General features: G+C 38.3%; 1 long non-coding RNA gene across 2 annotated transcripts in view; it reads left to right on the forward strand.

The window, feature by feature from the left end:
• Nucleotides 1-18,680, forward strand: part of LOC144579176 (uncharacterized) — a 101,022-nt gene extending 82,342 nt beyond the window's left edge. Inside the window, exons 3-4 of one of the 2 annotated variants that reach the window (XR_013526138.1) lie at nt 6,872-6,989; nt 16,241-18,680. This is a non-coding gene — a long non-coding RNA (uncharacterized LOC144579176). Of the gene's footprint in view, nt 1-6,871; nt 6,990-14,963; nt 15,755-16,240 lie in introns of those variants that run through there. The other variant, XR_013526137.1, reaches the window with a different exon arrangement.
• Nucleotides 18,681-19,067: the final 387 nt, after the last annotated feature.

Consider the following 19,067-nt stretch of genomic DNA (forward strand, 5'->3'; position numbering starts at 1 on the left):
TCAGATGACAAGTGTCACAACCTTCAGCACCTGAATTAATAACAGGGAACAAACCTCCAAAAACACAGTGCACATTTTTTTCCTATGTTGCAATAATTACCATTTCATGATATCAAGGACCTATATCTGGCTCAAGATAATATTGCATATCAGTGAGGTATTATTGCAGCAAAATCCAAAAATATCAGGCCACTTACCTAGTAAGAAAACACAATTGAAAGAGTATAGAAGTGGGAGATAGGACCCAGGTTACAGTCCTGACTCTTAGAAGACCTGAGATCTAACCCACAATCTTGCAGGCATTTTTCTGCTTCACCTTAGCCAAGCAAATGATTTCACCCAACTGGACCTTATTTTTTTCATTATCTGAAACTAATTTTTGCTCTGATTACAAGATTCGTGTGAAGAATAGGAGTTTTTTGAAGTTGTTAATTTGTTTTCATTTATTCATTAATTTCCCAATATGTATTGAGTGCCAACGCTTACATGGAGTCTTAGGGAATTAGAGATCAGAAAAGAAAAGGTACAGTCACTGGTCTCAAAAAACTTTACAACTTGTGAAGTTGTGAAGTGTTCCGAGACAGGGCTATGCTTCGGGGTGATGGGGGGGGCCTGTCTGATGTGGCAGAGTTGTGGGTATAAGTTGTTGTTAGGGAGACTTCCCAAAGAAGCTGATGTTGGGTGAGAATCTCAGAGGGCAGGCATCTTTTAACAGATGAACGAACATTCAAGGGAACAAGATAGCAGTTCATAAATCATTTTTTTTCTACTGTAACTAGATTGGAATGGTTGATTCCCAGGGAACAGTTACTAATATGTGACTATCATAGGTACATGATAAAAACAAAACCCTATTTCCCAAACCACAGCTCATTGTGCAAGTAGAGTTCTTGGCATATAAGAAAAAAAAAAGTAACTTGCCTGAGGATAACTAACTAGAAAGTGGTAGAGCCAAGACTTGAACCATGTAGCTTAATCGGTACAGGTACATCCTCAATTTTATTTATTTATTTATTTATAATTTCTCTTTTTGTTATCCAGGGATTGCTGAGATTAGGACAGAATGGGCCATTTCTCATAGGGTCAGGACCTCAATAGACTGGATTGCAAACAGATTACAGATCCCAAAGGGAAGTCTAACACTCAGCAGGCAGTGGACTCATGGAGACAAGGCCAGTTTGCATGGGTGAGGGGAGAAAGGTCATGTCAGGAGCCCCCTGGATCCCAGACTGAAGCTTGAAGGATAATCTCATACCCTACTTTGAAGGCTCTATGGCTGCTTTGACTGTGACTTCCCTCATCAGGAATGATGCAGGGAACCTTTAGGACCCTTATTCAGCACCAAGGACAGCGTCTGTAATATAGTAAACATCACCCCTTAGAACAATGGTATTTCCCATTTTCTTAGTTTGTTCCTGCTGCTATAATTTATGAATAATGGAAATATATTTCTCACAGTTCTAGAGCCTAGGAAGTTTAAGATCAAGGTGCCAACAGAGAAGAAATGGAAGGGCAAATAGGGACTAGCTAGTTCCCTGGAGCTCTTTTACAAGGATACTAATTCCATTCATGAAGGTTCCTCCCCCATGATTTAATCACCTATTAAAGGTCCCACCTCTTAATAACATTGTATTGGAAATTAAGCTACAACATGAATTTTGGAGGAGTATAAACATTCAAACCATAGCACCCATGCCCAACAGGACAGTTTCCCTTGCCCCAGGTTCCACTTGATGCTCATATATACTATAATCTCCTCTCATTTCAGATATGACTTATGGGGAAGAGCTTAAATTGACAAGACTAAGCTCCTTGCAGACACAGCCTGTGCCCTTTTCCAGCACACACTATGGTCTCACTCTCTTACCTGATTAGATCCTCTATATGTCACTCTCTAGCTGAGAGATACAGAGAAATTAAAGGTAAAAAGTTTTCAGGTAAACAGTATCTTTTAACCTTAACTATCAGAGCTAGCCACTGGCTATATCATTTCTTCAGATCCTGTCGATGTCAGAAGTCTAATTTGGGACAGACCATTAGTACTATGGAAGGGATAGTTTCTAGAAAGGTAGTACAGTCATTTGACTAAACACAGGGGTTTGTCAGAAAGACCCAGGATTGAGTTCCATCCCAGCTGCTTCATAAATTAATGATCTTGTGTGAGTAATTTTATCTCTTCAAGACCCAGTTTCCTCAACTGTATAATGGGACATAATGAGCATCTAACACATAAGATTGCTATGTGGGTTAAATGTGATTGTGTACATTAAATGCTCAGGAATGCCTTGGTTAAAATAATTGCTTATTAAATGTTAACTGTTATCATTAATTATTATTGCCATTGGAGTACATTGTACTCAGCTACAAGTGTGCTAAGTCCTAGTGTGTATCCTTGAAACCCAGATACAAAGCTGTGGAATATCATGATGTGTTGGTTCATTTGGTCTGCTGTTACAAAATGCAATAAACTGGGTAGCTTATAAACAAACAAAAATTATTTCTCACAGTTCTGGAGTCTGGAAAATCCAAGATCAGGGTGTTAGCAGGTTTTGTTTCCAGGGAAGGCCCTTTTTCTGGTTCATAGACAGCATCTTCTGTGTGTCCTCACATGGTAGTAAAGACAAGGAAGCTCTCTGGAGGCTCTTTCATAAGAGCAGCAATCTTATTCATCAAAGCTCTGCTCTCATGACTTAATCATACAAAGGCCCCACCTCCTAATGCCATCATCTTAGGGTTTAGGATTCCGACATACAATTTTTCTGAGGGGATGTGTATAAAAATTTAGATTACTTTCCATGAGAATGTCAGAAATAGTGTGAGGTTGGTGTGAGAGAGACCTGGGCTGGAAAATTATGTTAGGCTGTCCTTGCATTGCTATAAAGAAATACTTGGCTGAAGGCAGCAGCTCACGGTTGTAATCCCAGCACTTTGGGAGACTGAGAAGGGTGGATCGCTTGAGCTCAGGAGTTCGAGGCCAGTCTGGGCAACAAAGTGAGACCCTATATCTACATAAAATAAAAACATATCCAGTCATGGTGGTGTGCTCCTGTAGTTCCAGCTACTCAGGAGGCTGAGGTGGGAGGATGACTTAAGCTTGGAAGGCAGAAGTTTTAGTGATCCAAGATTGTGCCACTGTACTCCAGCCTAGGTGACAGAGCCAAATCCTGTATCCAAAATACTTGAGACTGGGTAATTTGTAAAGAAAATAGGTTTAATCAGCTCACAGTAGAAGGGGAAGCAGAAGCAGGCACATCACCTGGTGAAAGCAGGAGCAAGGCAGGGGAGAAGGTGGAGTGTCATACACTTTTAAATAACCAGTTATTGCCATCACAAAGACAGAACCAAGTTATGAGGGCTCCACCCACAACACAAACACCTCCCATCAGGCTCTACCTCCAGCACTGGGGACTACAATTCAACATGAGATGTGGGCAGGGACAAATATCCAAACTACATTAGATGCTTACCCCACAGTCAGCCATTCTGCTTACTGAAAAGTGACTGTTTCCACAGACACTGTAAAAGCATTAGAACCAATGCTAAAACCTGAGTCTCATGAAATTGCTGCACAATAGAGGATTTGGAAGGTACTTGTAAAGAGGCATATGCTGCAGTTGAAAGGTAACTGAATTTTCAGAACATATCTAGTCTCCTGGGAATTTGGTGTGTATTAGGATATCTAGAGAACCTATTTTTTGAGTAAACCTCAAACCACTAGAATTTCAGTGGACACTGTGTAAGCTCTGAAGCCCCAGTAGGTTGTATGTCCCATTTGTCTGCTCCAGAGAGAGGGTTCTGAAGAAGGCTGCCTCTCCTTGGAACAATGTTTATTTCCTGTCTTATCCTCCAAGAGAGGGCATATGTTTCTGTGATGTATTGATTGCAGCAAGGTACAGCTTAGAGGGGAATGTGGATGCACTTGTGTTTGCCATGAAATTAAAAAAGAGCAATGATACATAGCCAATGTGCATCCATGCATTTCAAAAATAAAATTCCAATGTGGCACAAGGATAGAAGTAGCTGATGTATTAGAAGGGAAAGGCACTGATTCTTGTGCAAAATGAGAGAAATATAATTTTCCTGCATTATCTTGTCCCTTTCTTAATTGCCTAGCAGGATACATTCATCAACTAGCATCCCTACGCCCACACTTCCCACTTGCTTGCATTTGTATATAAAACTGTGTTTTAAGAATAAAACACAGTGCTTCTGCTATCACACCAGACACAGTAAATGGATAAAAATCTTTACTTGTCAGTTTCTAGATACAACACACTTCGCTTTTCAAGGCTGGAAAATAGGCTACAAATACCAACCAAGGTACAATAAATGTGGGGATCAGCTGCATCCACAGGTGATATGTGTGCTGCTTAGCAGCCTTGTGCTACTCCCTACGGGATTTGTGCAGCTTTGGGGTGGGTGATAGGAAGGAAGGATGGCTGGCCACCCAGATATTCCCATCTTAGCAGCAGGCTTAGTCCCCAGATTCCAGACTTAGAATCAGTTACTAAGAGAAGAGATGACTCCAGCTCCTTTAAACCCTCAAGTTCTGAAAGGAAGGCAGTTTGGGAGAATGTAAAATAATCAGTGAGTAAGACACTTGATGGAGAAAAGAGGATGAAGGCCATACAAAGAAGGCACACATGAAGACCATAATATCTCCTCCAGACACAAAATATAGAAGTTGATAATGGTCCCAAACCAGTGTGCCAAGAGGAAGAAGAATGATAATTAACTTTAAATCCAATGATTCCCAAAGTGGCAGAAGGAGCACTTCCTTCTGCCTGTGCTTTAAAAGGCCCTATTCCTTCCCCTGCCAGCCTGCCTCACCACACAAATGGTGTGCAGTAAGAGCTTGGCATGTAGGACCAGAAACATATGGACTTAATTCCTAGTTCTTAGACATACTGTGTAATTTTGGAAAATTATGAAACTTCACTTAGACTCAGTTTTTTCATCTGTAATTTGGGAATACAAATAGCATCAACCTCCCAGAGTTACTGCAATGATTGAATTCGAATTTGAATGTTAACAACTTAGAATCGTGCTTGCCATATAGTAAGTGCCCAGTAAATGCTGAGCACCATTATCAGCTTTTACTGACATTGCAGAAGCAATTGTGTATCCACAGCATTGCAGGAAACTTTAATAGCTTAGCTTTCAAGCTCAAGGAAAAGTCAATAACTTTACTCAATACCGTATAACTCAATACAATATAGCCAAAGTTTTTAAAGCTTTTATAAAAAAAATTTTTAAGATCATCTTCCATCATTATTTTGTAATTTTTAATATATAGATTCTTCACATATTTTGTTAGATTTATACCTACTGTATTTTTTGGTACAACTGTAAGTGGTATTTTTAAATGAATTCCATTTTCTCATTGCTCATATATAAAAATAAAATTGACTGTTTTATATTATGTTGTAATCTTGCCAGACTCATATATTAGTTCTAGCAGATACTTTTGTGGACTATTTGGATTTTTATCTGAAGACAGTTATGTCTTCTGTGATTATTTGTATGTCTTTTATTTATTTTTCATTCTTGATTGCACTGGCTAGGTCTTACAGTAAAATGATTACTAACAGAGAAAATCTTTTCTTTGATTCTCATATTAGGGGGTGAAGCACTTATTCTTTCATATTATGCACAATGTTAGCTATGGATTTGGGGTACATTTTTATCAGTTTGCAGAATTCTCCTTTTTTTAAAATTTTAACTTTTATTGTTGATATGGTTGGGAACATGTATAGATTTGTTACATGAAAATATTGCATTCCTGGGTATGTTCTCAAAAGAATTTCCCTTCTATTTACAGTATTCTTAATTTTTGTCATGAATGAGTGTTTAACTTTAAAAAAATTGCATTTATTTAGATGATTATATGATTTTTCTTTTTTGTTCTGTTAATATAAATTACATTGATTATTCTCATGAGATAATTTTTACATAAAAATCATCCCACCATAATTTTGGTGGGATGATTTTCTTCCAAGGATAGATATTCTGATTTAGAGAACTGTAGTAGAGAATTTCATTTTTCTCTACTAAGTGAGGAATGGTACTAATAGGGAATGGTTTTTTCGCCAATGGTGAATTTAATCAATGGGTATCTCCTGTAGTTCTATATTTGTATCTGAACTCAGAGAGAACTTGTAGATTTGTACAGAGTATTCCATGAGAAACTGCCCCATTCCATTACTTTTTAAAATAAACTTATTTCAGTGTAGGTGATTTTTGTTTTCTAATTTGGAAATCAAGCACTATGTAATCTCCCTCAGAGGTGTAACAGTGCTCTAATCAGCTGCAGGGAGAAGATTCTTACAGAGACTAGCCTGTTCCATCACAGATGTTGACTGGGTAAACTGTAGGGATGGTGGGGCCAGCATGATCAAGGCACAGAAATTATCACATAGTCTGCTTGAAAGATCCCAATACAGAGAAAATGGAGGGGAGAAAAGATGGATAAGGTGAGTTCATACCCAGGTATTGCTTTCAGAACTTTCCAGTCTTCAGTGAAAATGTAATGTAGGAGCTTCCACCTGTGCATTAGTAAAATACTGATTCATGCGGGGTCTTCATTTCTACAAAGAAATGTACTTTTTGTTCCATAAAATTGTAATTGTTTCTGCCTAAGTGACTTCTACACGTAAGTTATATATTTATTTCATCATTCAAGTTTCACTTACGTTTAGTGTTACTATGTCTTTCTAGTGCTATTAATCTTGGTTCTTTTGCTATGCTACCGTTCATTTCATCTCACATTCCTATAGCCATAGCTTCCCCCATGAAATGAGGTTTTAAAAAATTGTTTCAGAAAACAAAAATAAGGTCAACTTGTTTCCCCATTTAATTTTCTCCCTTCCAGGCTGATGGCAAGAGAAACATTCCCAGCCAGGTCTCTAGCAGACAGTCTGCTTCTCATGTTCTATATGAAGGAAGCCATGTATGAAATTGGGATGAGCCCTTGCATTTCATCACAGAAAGTGAGTATTGGCTTGAAATGGAGGATCGGCTCATGTGGGTAAGAGATGGTGGTTGGGATCATAAACTGCTGCTCCTGGGCAAAGGACCGAATTATTAAAACTGTTGTTTATGGTCCTTATCATTTACAAACAGGTGAACACAGAAAAAGGACTTTCAATTTCTCTAAATTAATTTTCAGTGGAGGGTTCTCTTGTGTTAAAAAGATAAGAAACTTGTTTAGAATTATAGTACAAGAAGTTTACAGCTGTCTAAAGGACCTGCAAGTCTAAGGTTATCTAGCAAATATGGATAAAATGGCATTTGTCAGTATAACTGTTCCTCTTTATAAAACATTTGAGAAATTGAAATGACTTTGAGGAAAATAACGCCTTAATTCATGATCCCATCCTGTGAACAATTAACTGGGTAAATTCTGCGAGGACAACTGTGAGGTGTTAATTGTTGAGAAAAGAGATCGTCAGGATATTGATGCACTGGTAAGCCCAAACTGAGGGCCATTATTGTTGCTTAATATTAAGAAGCCCTTCCCCAAAACCAGTATTACTAAGTAGAGGGCTTCTGAGCATTTCAATGTGAAGAGGTGCCAGCTTGTGCCCCTGTACTGACTGATACTACTACCTACTTCACCTCTAAGCCTCCCTATCCATGCATACTCACTTCCACACAACCCCATTTATACACCTTTTCTAACAACCCTGTATATACATTAACCAATATACATGCAATCACAACCCTCTTATAACTGTATAATAATAATAGTGAATATCGTAACAGTAATAACTTGTATTTATTGGGTGCTTGCAGTGTTCAAGCAACTTACCAAGCATTTTATGTACATTAGTCCACTTGTACCTCACAAAAGTAGTACTTAATAGGTATAATTACAATAACTACATCTATTCTACCAATGAGAAAGTTGAATTTTACAGGTTGGATAACTCTCAAATTCCCCACAATAGCAGCACAAGGACTCCAAAGTATAATATTTCTGATCCCAAAGTCCATGCATTTAACCATTGCATAATATTACTCGAAACATTAACTAATTCAACACAGTTACTATCTATCGAGTAACTGTGTGCCAAGCACTATGCCATTTGACTTCTCAACTATCTGTAGTTATAATCATACACACATTCCTCAAGCCCCTTTGGACACAGCCATATATATTTGTGAAAGAAAATTTAGTTCCACTTGTATGCTACCAGTAACATTGAGCAGACTCCCTCTGAGAATTAGCTCTTGGTTCTTATCTTTCAATATTTAAGGTAGTATGTATTTGTCCGTTCTTCCCTTTATTCATCAACTGCGCCATCACAGATTATTCAAGACAAACTCAAGTCTCACTGCAGCACTGGGCTTCTCCTTACTACCCAAACCTACAGAAACTTCTTCCACATTTGGCACTTTGCTGTTTCACTTAGAAATCACCAATTTGAGCCATATGTCTTTTTGCCTATGCTGAGTTGTATCAGTGTACAGAATGTATTTTAATATCCTCCTTGAATATAAAACTGGCTACTCAGTTTAAGCTTGGCAAATTTCTCTTAAATGATTAGATGATTAAATAAGTAACCTAAAGATTATAGACTTAAAACCACAATGATGAAAACTGCAAATAAAAAATTGCAATCATTTCAAAAATATATTTGAAAACTTTTTGAGCTCATATATCAAAGCCAAAGGAATAATTCCAATAACATCATAAGAAATTATGAAGGGTTCAGGGTAAAGTCAGTAATTCTACTTTTATATTAGAAAAAACTCCTCTAACTGGAGGCTGCAGCTGGGGCTGAAAAAAAAAAAAAGCCATTTAGTCCTTGTTACATGAAGTGAAGTGAAACAGCTATGCTTCATATCAACCACCTTCTCTGGGCTCCTGGAAGCCCAGAATGGGGCCCAGACATCACAATTAATTCTTTGAAGAATAGGAGCTCCACAACAGTGTGGAGATAGGTCTGGCCACATGATATGTCCAGGATCATTTTGTGCAGGACACAGGATTGAAATTCATTAAATAATTTTCTTCAACTATTTTACTCTCATTATGTATAGCAAGGGCTTAGGTTCGCAGGGATTAAAGAAAGAATTATTCTAAAGCAAGAAGCTTTAGCCTCAAAGCATAAAAGTAGAGAGAAACTGGTTAAAAAAAACAATGTAGGATTAGATTATGAACTTGTTCACTGAACAGTTACAAGGCAATTTGCTAAGGTAATTATTACCATTAATTCGAGAGCCAATAATTATCATAGCAGTTCTACCATTTCATATCTCATTTATTCTGAAATCCTGTGTGTTTTAGCTTTTTTTTTTTTTTTTTTTTTTTTTAAGATACCTGTTTGCTTGGCTGGTCTAAGAGCTTCTGTCCTAATAAGTTTTACAATCATAGGCGTTTTTTGGGGGGAACTGAATACATCTCAGATAGCCTTCTTATGTTAGTGAAACAATGCAGTAAGAATCAAGAAGTAATTTATCTTGGTCACCCTTCCTTCTACAGAGCCGTCCAGCCTGGAGGTTAATAGAAAAGGAGGCTGTGGCTGCCATCTTGAATCCCATTCTGTTTCAATTTTCTGGTCACAAACACCATGTTTTCTTTAGCCAAGAGGGGTGAACAGGAGCATATTACTCTCCCCTTGATGCCTTTCCCTCAGGCCCTTCGGTCTTTGGAGTGCAGGACTTAGTGCTAGTTTAATTGAACTGCTGTGCTTGGCTTCTTCTCTGAAAGGGAAAGATATATAGTCCCTCTGGTGACTTGCTGCAACAGATTTCAAACTCAGCTGGATTTAACTCTGAATTAAAAATAGTGCTTGAGATTGGGAGCCCAGTGTAAAGAGCAACTTTAGTTACCAGCACATAAATAAGCAATATCTAAAGGGTGTACAGAAGTTCTGGTTTCTCTTCTACTTGGCCATCACAAATGTGCCCTGCTCAATTATCTCTGTTAGACTATAATAAGGGCATGTTTGGGGCATGGATACCATAGTGTATCTTGGTGGAACGTCTAATAAATCTATACTCATCACCCGAAGATACCAGTATCCTTGGCTCAAAGAAGATACTAGTTTCATAGCCTTGAAAAAAACCTGTTACCACCACTAAGACATGTGTCCAAGGATAGGTCAGGGTGGGCTGATTTAAATCCAAATAACCCAATTGTTTTGATTTTGGAAGAACAGCTAAAATCTAAGGCTTATAAAATGTAGAACAAAAGAATACCATAAAAATCATCTAACACAACTACTTGCATATAAAGATGAAGAAATTGAGGCTGAGAGAGTTAAGTGACTCTTCAATTGCTAGCTCATTGGGGTAAAGATGAAGCCAACATTCAAAAGTTTTTAGATCTTCCATGTTCAAACTATTCATTCCTCTGCTACACAACACTGCCTCAAAGCAGTTGGTAAGCTCTGAAGCCTATTCCCTGTTTATACTACACAGGAGATGGATGAGATGGATAGGGCTTTGTAAAGCCTTTTGAAAACAGGATGCTACACTGGACCAAAAATGACAAATAGCAGACAAATACCACATGTTTCCAGTATTTAGTCTGGAAGTCCAGATTTTCCCAAGCTCATTATTGGGTTAGGCTAGGGACAGAACCAGCTAGCTATTGATAGGCATCAGGACTCAAAGTTTCCATGGATCTGAATATGAGGCAGGTGAACAGAGAAAAATCTCCAAATAAACAAAGAAAGAAGAAGGCTATCCAGCCAACAGGGAGATCAAATGGCAGAGAACAGACTTATGGATCTCGGTAGGGATGGCTGTTAGCTGGTGTTTGATAGGAGGTGTGGAGCTTTTAATTCATTATTGCCCTTTTCTTCCCAGAACTGAAAGACCAGCAAGGAGACTGTTGCAAGGCAGAGCCTTAACCTGATATGTATTAATACTTCTTTTCTCTAGCTTGTTCACAGCAATGGAATCTAATGGCTTATTAAATCCCCTAATGTCTGCCACACCCTGTGCTTGGTGATAGGTATAGATAAATGAATGGACCACAATCTCTGCCTATCAAGAAAAGACAGACATGAAAGCAGAAAACTTCAGAGCAATGTAGTACCATGATAGAAGTAGCATGCCATCCTGGGGAATCAGTTCTGAGGGACTCAGTACAGGAGACCAATATAAGATATCTCATTCCTGACTGCAACTGAAGCTCCCAGTTAAGGGAATGGAGTGATCCCAGAGCTTTGAGTAGGATGAACCTGTGTTCAGCAATGAATGAATACAGTTGAAGAGATGGGGCTGTTGTTACAGAAGGTCGAGTGGTTTTTCCTTCATAGACACAAGCAGGAGAATGAGAGTTCTTGGTCATCTCCTAGTCTGAGTTTAGTTTATGCTCCAGAAACTAGCTGTGGGGCTAACAGCGTTCTGTCACCCAAACAAATCAACAGCTATTGTAAAAGCTAAGGAGACATGGCATAGAATTCTGAGGTCCTTCTCATCCACAGAGGAACAAAAATAAGACAGGACCCTGGCGTGCTGGAAGCAGTATGTCTGTCAGTCATAAGTGGATCTCAAACAGAGTTGCTTCATTGTTTGTATTTTTAGTCTATGTTTAAAAATAGGCATGGTTCCTGCAAAGGAAGACAGCTCAGTTTTATGCACACTTGCTTCTATTATGAGATGTTACTCTGCTTTCACCTGGGCCCTCTCCTGGCCAGTTCCTCCCCAGGTCTTGCAGATGCTATCCCCTATGCTCTGTATGGTAGGTTATTATGACTTAAGATCCTTCATGGGTGGAGTTTTTAAAGATGACCAATAAACCCTAACTCTACTTTTTGAACCTGGGCAAATAAATTTCTTTGGGCCTTAGTTCCTCCCTATGAGATCATCTGAGAGCATGGGCAGATGGAGAAAGATCCCTTCCAGGAAAACTGTAAAGAAACATTAATTCAAAGATAGCATCTAAATTTATGATGAAAAGGAATCAGCCTATCATCAGTGCAGCATGAGAGGGGGAGGGAAGAGAAAAGAAATAGCAAACATGTCATGAATCCGGAAGCTTCTCTTATCTTCAGGCACAGTCAGGCAGGAAAAATGAAGGAGAGATTGAATACCTCCTCATGGGCCTTGGGCTCCATAGAGAGCATGAAAGCATCATCATTATCCTGCTCTTCCTTGATAAAGATGTGTCTCCAAAACTGAAGGGATAACTGAGCCTGGAAGAACAGCCTCTCCCCTGCTCAGGGAGTTCTGTGTCTCAAAATGCACCTTGTTGATAAATGTCTGCTATCTTGAGATTCTGAGCCCACACAATTATTGGCCTGGTATTGCAGCGAGACTGGTTGCCTGGCTAGGCCCAAAATGGCTAAGAAACATAGATCATTGAAAGTTGTTTTTCTCTAGTAAAATCCCTCTGGTGATATCCACATCCTGGAGTCAGTGCAGGCTCAAGGATACTGATGTGGCTTTTGCACCTAACTCCTGGAACCTTCCACAGACACAAAAGAGCTTTAAATTAATCCAAGCCCAGAGACATGAAATGCACTGATAGGCAAGTGCTGATGGAATAATCTTTGGAAAGCTTAATGCTTAATGCCTTTGCCACTGGTTTACTTAGTGTCCTTCCCAAGAAATGTGACCTGTGTGGTTGTTAGTTTTTATGTGATGATATCCCTGCTTACCTTAATACAAGATAAGATCTATATGTCAAACACCAACTCAGCATTTTTCTCCTTGATGGTTTGCTGCTTCCTTCCTTCTTTATTACCCTTATTCTTCCAACATATGCTCTTTTCAAATGTCCTCCATTATAACCCTCTGCTCTCTTCTGCCTACCTGCTGTTCCTGCCTTTCCCTGATGCACACCACCACCTTCTATCTCCTATCATATGTAATGAAATGTTACCTAATCTTAGCCTTCCCAGAAGAACTATGCCTCTTTGTAGTCTTCATTGCTACTACCAGCTGAATATGATTTCTTTTACTGTCTATATTGGAATTCTAGTGATGTGCTGGAGATTGTATTCTTCCCAGTTCCAGGTTCAGTTATTTCCATTTCAGAAAAAAAAAATAATAATGAAGAGCATAATTTACAAGAATGTTGCTTTGTATACAAACAAAACACAAAAATTTCAATAGCAACCAAAACACCATTGCCTTCTGCAAAGCCAGCAGGCCTCCTGTTTTCCTCCAGTAGATAGGTTTGTCTCTCCTGCCAAGAACAGACTTCTGAACACAACCGCTGAAGTCACAAAATATCTGGGGCTATTAATCTTTCCTTTGTTTTCCAGAATGAGAATAGCCTTAAAAGGGATTTCTGATCTAAGATAACTATTTTCTTGGGCCGTCATCTTATCCCTTATGCCACATGGCTATGAACTGCTTTTTGATGGAAAAAAAGCTCCAGAGTCAGGGAATGGTTTGGAGTCAATCTGGGAGGCAGAGGTTGTGGGGCTAAGAAATAGTTGGAATTCTTGAGATCCTTAGAGAGTGAAAGGACTAGTCACATGATCATTAACTTTTGGTTCTAAATACCTGCCAACCTTTTATTTATGAAGAGAGGCATGTGAGAAGGTATTCATGCGTGCAAACACACAAACAAAACCTGGCTCATTTAAGTAGCAAAAGGTACGAGACAAAAGTCTCACGAACCAAAGTCTGGAGAACCAGACTCAGAAAACAAGTAGGAATCAAGCAAAACACGGTGACTGGGGACAGCTTAGGTTATGCTCCTGGCAACTCATTTGTTAGAATCTCAACACTCCTACTGCCTTCTGACTGATTTCTTAACTGCATTTAGATGCTTCCATTGCTTCTTCCAGTCCTGGGCTGGAGCATTAACTTAGCTGATCCCAGAACAGACCACACATTTTCCCGTGTTGGCTGACTGATGGGCCTTTTTAGGCTTCTGTAATAAGAAACAGACACTGCCTCCCACAAGAATTCCACTTTAGGGAAAGTATTAGTCTTCTAGGGCTATCATAAGAAAACATTATTCGCTGGGTGGCTTGAAGAACAAAAATTTATTTTCTCACTGTTTTGGAGGCTAAAAGTTTATGATCAAGGTGGTAGCAAATTCAGGTTCTGGTGAAGCTCTCTTCCCAGCTTGTAAATGACCACTTTTTCCCTATGTCAGCAAAGGACCTTTCCTTGGTCCCTATGCATGGAGGATATAGAGAGTAAACCCTCTGAGGTCCCTTCTTAGAATGGCATTAATCTCATCAGATCAGGGTTCTGCCCTTATGGTTTTATTTAACCTTGATTACTTTCATTGAAGCCCTGTCTCCAAATATCAGTCACATGGGAGGTTAGGGCTTTAGCATATAACTTTAGAAAAATGAAAATATTCAATCGATAATAGGGAATGACTTCAAATAAGGAGGATGTTCAAATCCTATGGAGCTAAAACAAAAATGGGAAATACAATATATATGAATAAAGAAAGAAGATAGGGAGAAACAAAGCAAGACAACTCCTAGTCTGCCTGTGCATTGTCTTTCCAGGTAAAAAGAAACCTTGAAAATCATCCACAGTTCAAAATTGCCATTGAGGTAGATTTTAAAGATTGCTAAACATCAAAACGCAATTAACTTTATAAATAATTTTTTTTCCACTCACCCACATCTATTAGGTCAGGTAAAGTGGCCCCAGATTTGTTTACAAAGTGAAAAAATACATATATTTGCAACAACATATCTCTTATTTTATCCTAAAAAACAAAATGAAAACTAAACCAACCCATTATTTGCTTATGCATGGAAACAACATGTAATTCCACACTGATTTTCCCATTATATCAGCAAAAGATAATGACTCTCATTTCAGAGTTGTAAAAAGTCATTTTGATATTCAAAAATCCATACAGCCATTCTGTTAGTTGCTTGCCCCATATTCTTCTATGTCTTTTGTCCTTTATAACAGAAAACACTTTTGCTTCTGATGTCTATGTGTGTTTCACATGGCATGTGCCTCAGGTGCACAGGCCTGACTGTCTGTACTAATCATGGCCATCTCACTCCCCTCACCAGGGATGTGCTTGGAATGGGCATAAGGCATGACTCTGGTCAACGAGATTTGAAGATAAGACTCCAAAGCTCTTCTTGGAAGATACAGAAAGAGAGTTCCATCCTCCCCACTGGATATTATTATGATCAGATGAGATGCTTTTGGACCTACATCCCCAATGTTATTAAAACTAGATATGATGCTTGAAATTGCAGCAGTCACAATACTACCCAAAACTTAGGTCAGCAGTTGGGGAAATTATCAGGTAACGCAGAGATTCAGAGCCAAATCCATGACCTGCCATGTACAGAGTCAACTACTACATCGGGATTTCTTGTTATTTGAGGCCACAGTTTTTCCTGTTACTAAAGCCAATTTTCACTGGGATTTTATATTATTTACTATGAATAGGTCTCTTCCCAGCTTGTAAATGACCACTTTTTCCCTATGTCAGATAAGGACCTTTCCTTGGTCCCTATGCATAGAGGATATAGAGAGTAAACCCTCTGAGGTTCCTTCTTAGAACGGCATTAATCTCATGAGATCAGGATTTATCAAGAGGATACCGATAAAGCCACCTGAGAAAAAAATATATATTGGAGAAACTGAAAGGCCACTCTATTCACAGGTTATATTAAGGGTAAAAGCAAGAGAGGAGCAGAGAGACAAGTGAATCACTTTGCTTTTAGGAAAGAGGTAAGAGCCTATCCTTAGAAAAAGATCACCCTAATTCTTTAGAATTAGCACAACCCAATGAGCCAGCTGGCATATTCCTCCTTCCTTTTACAAAAAGAAAAAAAAAAAAGTCCACATCAGAGTCTAATGATCACATGTCCTAAAATGTGACATTCAAAGCAAAGTCAGGTTTTAGTATTATTGTGAAGCTTACTTCATTTATCGTATGTATTCTAATACAAATATGTCTGATCTTGATTTCTTAGCAATGGGAGCTGGGAAAGGTCTTTCCACTAGGGAAGTGTGCTTTAGAGAAAGAACAAATGCAATCAGTTTGTTGGTTTGATAGGAAGCAGGTCCATTGAGAAAGGGTTAAGGCAATACAGTTACCATTGTTGCCTGAAAGCCATCCGTCCTGCCTGCTTCATAAGGCACCAGAATCTTATAATCTTAAATAACCCCACAACTTAGTATTCCTTGAACCCATTTTTCTAGGAAGAAATCTGTTTTTCAACAAAGTTAAGTAAATATTCCAAGATCACACAGGTGGTAATTAACACCATTGGAATATGAATTCAGGATGCCTGACTTAAAACATCTATATTTTTCTCCATCTTGTTTCTAGGGCAAATATGCTCAGTAAAAAGAATATCTGCACTTTGGGAGACCGAGGTGGGTGGATCACGAGGTCAAGAGATAGAGACCACCTGGTCAACATGGTGAAACCCTGTCTCTACTAAAAATACAAAAAATTAGCTGGACATGGTGGCGCGTTCCTGTAATCCCAGCTATTCAGGAGGCTAAGGCAGGAGAATTGCCTGTACCCAGGAGGCGGAGGTTGTGGTGAACCGAGATCATGCCGTAGCACTCCAGCCTGGATAACAAGAGCGAAACTCTGTCTCAAAAAAACAAACAAAAAAAAGAGAATATCTGGAAATACTTCATTTGGCCATCTTTTCTTTCCTTTTCCTTCTTTTTTCATTTTTCTTCATTCTTTTTAACATATTTTGAACTATGAAGGACATAAAGCTGACTCAGAACATACCCTATTATTGCTGTCTACAAAAGAAGCTAAGCCATGAACACAAATAACTATAACTGAAAGTGGAAAGTGATAAACATTTTAGGAAAGATAAGGATGATGGAGGTTTAGAAATGACTAATTTCCTAACAAGAATTTTGTAGGTCAGGAATACAGTTGAATGGTTCTCTATGAAGACAAGAGATCAAAAAAGAATATTGCAATTAGCCAGGCATAGATTTAGACTTTCAGAGATGACAACATATTTGGAAGATAACCCAAGAAGCTGGATGTATCTCCGTTTCTGGAAATAGTCTATGGTCCTGGTGTTCATGAGAGGGTCCTAAATGTAACTTAATTGTCCCAGGATGTGCCAGGCTGAATTCACGTGAGTTGACTGACTAGAGGAGTCACCACTTTCTTCATTACACTGAGTGTGGCTTCAGTCACCGAGACACGTGTTCCTCAGTTGAACTTTCATACATGCTCCCTAGGCTACAGGTAGACAGTGGCCTGCCATGGAGCATAAATATGGTTTTCCAAGTCTCCTTCCATCTCCATTCCTATAGGAGGACATATTTCGCATGCACATTTCCCCCCTTGGGAATAGAGTATGTGAGAGAGTGAGACACTTGTTTAGCTTTTTGTGCATTAGGAAGCTAGAGAAGGTTAATAGTATGTCTATGTTAATCATTCTCTAAAGGGACAGAAAGGTAATTTATTATGCTCCATAACTGAGATTGGAAGATGAAAAAAAAAGACTTAAACACTTCAATCAAGATGACCTTCTCTTACCCCTGAAAAGTAAGTCCTCATTTGTCTTCCTTCTACTCAGATAACTGTGACTAAGTACTATTATGTGAATAAAAGTATAGTAGATTTTAAATAGGAGGGGATATTATAGTTAATATAGCTATATATCATCTGTGGTTTCTTGAAGCTCTTACAACAACTATTTGTTCATTCAAAACAATGTTTAAAAACACCCTCAGGCTGCTTGTCCTATTTCATGTCACATGGCACCAACAGACACAGGTGATTCATGAGCTTTATAAATAAAAAGCTTCTCTAAAGTGATAGTTTCCGTATTTTCTCGGGACTGTCATAAATTTATGGACATAGACAAATTGGGATAATTTTATAATCTACACTTAAAGCAGAAAAATGGGTTATAAATATCCAGATCCAGAAATCTAATAAGCAAATAATGTAAGCAATAAGAAAATTGCTAAAGATTCTCTAATTGATTCAACTAAAAAAAGTCTAATTGATTCAACTTAGTCGTAGACATTGTAGGGAAGTAAAGGTAAAGATGAATAGAACATGGCTTCTCAGGGAAGTTACAGTTTACCATAGAATGTAAGAACATAGCTTAACTGGTGATGCAAGTCAAAATCCAGTTAGTGCCATATGAGAGGCTTAGGTTGCCTGTGCCTGTGTGTCAGGTATACATCACAAGGGCTACGTCTTTAGAAAAGAGTTCATGTGTTATTTAGAGAATCAGGAAAGGCTTCGTAAGCAGTTGATACTTTCACTGCACCTGACTAAATCGATAGAACTTCAACACAAAAAGATGGGGAGAAAGAATACAGAATGTGTAAAAGGAAGGCTGTGAATGAACTCAGTCTTCGTGTAGACAGCAGAGCAGTGAAAAGAGCAAAAGCTGGCGTCAGACATAAATGCATTCATATCCTGGCTCTATTGCTGTCTAACAATGCAATGGAACAAAGTTGACTTAATTTCATTAAGCCTTAATTTTCCCATGTAAAAAGAGAATAATAAAACTAACCTAAAATTAATAAGGATATCCAGGAATTGAACTCAGATCTGGAACAAGTAAACTTAATAAACATTTATAGAACTCTCCACTTTAAATACACAAAATATACATTCTTGTCAGTACCACATCACACCTACTCACAGGTTTAAATGAAATATTGATCAGCCATTATTAAGCACAATTATTGGCATAAAAAAGGTTTTCAATACCCATTGTTAGAATAAAGCAACATTCCCGTTCTACCTCTTTTTCTTCCTTTTTCTTCCTCTCCTTCACTCCTTTTCTTTCTTTCCTTCTCTTTCTTTAAAAAAATATAATAATAAAATAAAAAACCTAACCTTAATTGGTATATTTTTAAGATTAAATGAAATGATGTATGCAAGTATTTATCACAGAGTCTGGCCAACGAAAGTGGTTTTTATTATTTCCTCTCCTGTAGTCCCTTTCACTTTTCTCTGCTTAACAAATCCCATTCTATCACCTCTAATAAGACTTTCAGCCCATATCTATTCATTCATTTATTCCACAAATATTGAGTAATTTCTGTATTATTTGTTTTCTTGTCCCTAACCTCTACTGCACTTATTTTCAACATAATCATTACCTAAAGAACAGAGGGATGTTGTGTTGTCTGCCTTTCATAGTTCAGAA

This window comes from Callithrix jacchus, chromosome 14, assembly GCF_049354715.1.
Source record: "Callithrix jacchus isolate 240 chromosome 14, calJac240_pri, whole genome shotgun sequence".
NCBI lineage: Eukaryota > Metazoa > Chordata > Mammalia > Primates > Cebidae > Callithrix > Callithrix jacchus.